The following is a 3,283-nucleotide window of genomic DNA, read 5'->3' on the forward strand; positions in this document are numbered from 1 at the left end:
ACTTGGCAACTATATCTTTGTCCTATGTTGTTACGAAGGCTTGTAGTGGGCCTTTTTGGAAATTCCATTTGCACAACCTGGCCAGGTTTAAACCCAAATGGCCTATCTCACTCACTCTCCCATTCTCTCCTCTCTCTGTTCCCATCTCTTGATGCGTCTCGTATGCAATATCTGACGCTTGTTGCTTCCCCGGCCAATATCACGCACCTCCGGTGCTACCACTCACTGGAGTTGCACAAGCTAGGTCTCAGTTGATGATTACTTAACGCCAACACACCTATTTTCTGGTGCTCGTGACCCCGTAGGTCCACCAAACTCTAGTTTTCCCTCCATAGCTCTTAGGATCCTATGGAAGATAGCTCAGGTTTTTAGAAACTTGAACCAATCTATTTATGTCACTCTTTCCAAATGTATTTAAGACCTCACCTTGTGGACAAACAGATGCAAAGACTCAGTTCAAAAGGAATATGCATGTCTCTCGCACGACCACCTCTCTTCACGACATTCGTGATCTCTTGTGTTGCTACTTGAAGTAATATATTTAGGTGGGATCGTCTCGTCCCGGTGATTGTTTCAAAAAAATATCTCCTAAATAGTTACCACCGATGCTCAATGAGATCTTGGAGAAGTTGATCATATCAAGTATGGTCTTTGATCTACTGGTACACCTCAAGGAAAGCTTGGATACGGTGCAGGTTGCTTCATGGTTTAACATGAGTGCTGGCATTGTTATGCTCAAAGTATGATTCCAAGCCCCTCTCATCTTTGATCCTCATATTGTGGAGGATGACACAATCGGTCATGATGTTGACGAGGGCCTTTTTGTCCCAGAAATCAGCCGGGCATTGGCCAGAGAAAAACCAAGCTTGTTGGCAAATGGCAAAATTTCTCTCAATATCTTTCTAGCAAGCTTCTAAAATGACAAAATTTCTGACGCCGAGACTTGTGAGTGTCTTCACCAATGTTGCCTAGGAGGATAAATTCCGAAAGGGTAGGAACAGGGTGGAGGGGACGGACGGAATGGACCTCGAGCGGAGGGCGTTGTTGAAATATTGGGTCCACATTTGGTGGCCCATACTAGATTTCAGATTTTCCCTATAAATCTCAAAGCCCACTTAGTGGCAGCCTTGTGAGTTTGAGCCCAAGTTGGTGGCACACTAGTAGGAAAACCCTTATAGGCAAAGCTTAGTTCTGTGGCGCACCGTTTTGAATGCGCCACAGAAACTTATTTTGTGGCGCACCACGCTATGTGCGCCACAGAAATAGCTTAATTTTGTGGCGCACTGCTGAACGTTGCGCCACAGAAATTGTATGGGGCCCACATCCTGCCACCACCAATTATTAGTGTAGGTATTTCTGTGGCGCACATGGCGTGCTGCGCCACAGAAATAACTCGTTCTGTGGCGCACGTGCTTCGGTGCGCCACAGAAGTAGTTGATTCTGTGGCGCACTTGCTCCGGTGCGCCACAGAATTAAGGTAACTTATATCATCTCGATCGCCCGTGCCCTCCCCCGCCTGTTCACCTCTCCCCTCCCCTCTTCCCTCCCCTCTCCCCTCTCTCCTCTCCTCCGATCCGCCGCGCGCCGCCATGGTCGTCGCCATCGCCGGCGCCGCCGCCTTCCTCCGCGAGGGCCGCATGCCGCCACGGTCCTCCCATCCCCGCCACCTGCAGCACAAGCTGCCGCTACGGCGAGGAGGGGCCGCCGTGAGGAGGGGCTGCCGTCGCGTGAAGGTGGAGGAGCCGCCGCGTCCTCCTCCTCCTCCACCGCTGCCGTCGTCGTCAACTTCCTCCTCCACCCCTGCAGTCGTCGGTGAACTCTCTCCCTCCCCTCCCCTCCCCTCCCTCTTCCTCTCCCGTGCGAGCACAAAGTGCTCGACGATATGCTTGTGTGCTGCTCTGATTGTGCTGCTGTTATTGTTGCTGTGCTAGCTCGTCGTTGTTCGTTGATGTGCTACTGGATGCAATCTATCTATCTATCCCAGCTTGATGTCATTGTTGCTGCAGCTAGATGCATGCTCCGGTTGTGCTCGTTGTTCTTCGTTGATGTACTTGCTGCTTGTTGCTTGTTGATCTATCTATCCTAGCTTGTTGTCATTGTTGCTTGCAGACTAGATGCATGCTCTTGCAGACTTCTCACCATTCCTGGTGAACTATACTCGTTGCTATTGCTTGTGTGTCCATGCTCTAAATGGTCAAATGATCATCATGTGCTAGTGATTTACTTACCGGCTCATTGCTCATGGTTGATGTACCTCGAGTAGTGGTTCTGGATGCATTGCTGTTGTTGCTGCGAATGCATTGCTCGTCGTTGCTCTGGATGCATTGCCCCTAATTGTTATTGATGAACCATGTGATGGTAATGATTCAATTTAATTCAATGATGTTAATTTGATTTCCATCCTTTGTTGGAAATAAATCCATGTCCGAACTCGTACAAGGTAATGAAGACTTGCTCACTTGGTATTGCTTGCTAGTTGGACATTTGGTTGGTTTTGATGCTACTTGGTTCATTTAAATGCATTAAATGCTACTATGGTATGCTACTCGTGGTATCCTTGTGAAGAAAATGGTGGATTCTTGTGAGCTTATGGTATGCTACTATGCTACTGTGGTATCCTTGTGAACATTTACTTGATGGATTGTTGTGAGCTTATGGTATGCTACTATGCTTACTCGGATCATGTGCATATAGTTCATATAGTTCCCTAAAAAGAAAGAAGCTCCCGGCCGGATGCTTGATGTCTTGGCTTAGCCAATGATGCAAAGGCTGAGGCAAAAACTTGGATAAGAACAGGATACTAAAATAGAGATATTCACATTAGGGAATCATGTAAATGAATGACACTGTGGTATCCTTTGAAGAAAATGGGAAGTTTCTGATGGTTTAAAAGACTAGGTGATGCTAGGTTATTAAGTTGGCTGTCAAGGTTGGTTTTATCTGGTTAACTTGGATAGGCGATCATGTAAATGAATGCCACTGTGGTATCCTTTGAAGAAAAAGGACTGTTTCTGATGGTTTTAAAAGGCTAGGTGGTGCTAGGTGATTCAGTTGGCTACCAAGACTTGTCTCATCTGGTTAGTCGGGATATGCTATGTGTTGTTGCTTGTTTAGGCATATCTATCACTTACTGGATTTACTGGTTCTTGATTGGCCTCTCTTTTGCCAGCATCACTTGGTCTATATACCAAGTGATGAATAATCCCTTCGGAGCATCTTCTCCATGCATTCTATGTGTGTTTGAGCATCTTGACTTATGTCACCATGGTTGCTTGGTTTGTTG

Source organism: Lolium rigidum, chromosome 2, assembly GCF_022539505.1.
Source record: "Lolium rigidum isolate FL_2022 chromosome 2, APGP_CSIRO_Lrig_0.1, whole genome shotgun sequence".
NCBI lineage: Eukaryota > Viridiplantae > Streptophyta > Magnoliopsida > Poales > Poaceae > Lolium > Lolium rigidum.